The following is a 278-nucleotide window of genomic DNA, read 5'->3' as shown; positions in this document are numbered from 1 at the left end:
TGTATCTACAAATTCATAACAATATTAGCCCATAGGGATATAGGTCTAAGTACAGAATTTGATGACACTTCGGGGCTCTTAATCACAGCAATAGTACCAATTATACAAGATATACAATAACACAGTCTGATTGTCCCAATCATTCTTTGAGGTCTCGCGGTTCGATGATTCCTGTCGAATCAGCCAATTGATTGAAGAGTGTCACTTCTCGGGTTGTTCGGGCACTCTTGTTCTGGAATACAAAATATGACAGGACAGAGCGGAGTCTATGATATTAT

The sequence above is a fragment of the Gavialis gangeticus genome, unplaced genomic scaffold, assembly GCF_001723915.1.
Source record: "Gavialis gangeticus isolate Ggan-Ray unplaced genomic scaffold, GavGan_comp1, whole genome shotgun sequence".
Lineage (NCBI taxonomy): Eukaryota > Metazoa > Chordata > Crocodylia > Gavialidae > Gavialis > Gavialis gangeticus.
The sequence above is the reverse complement of the archived record's forward strand: the minus strand, read 5'-3'. Positions refer to the sequence as shown.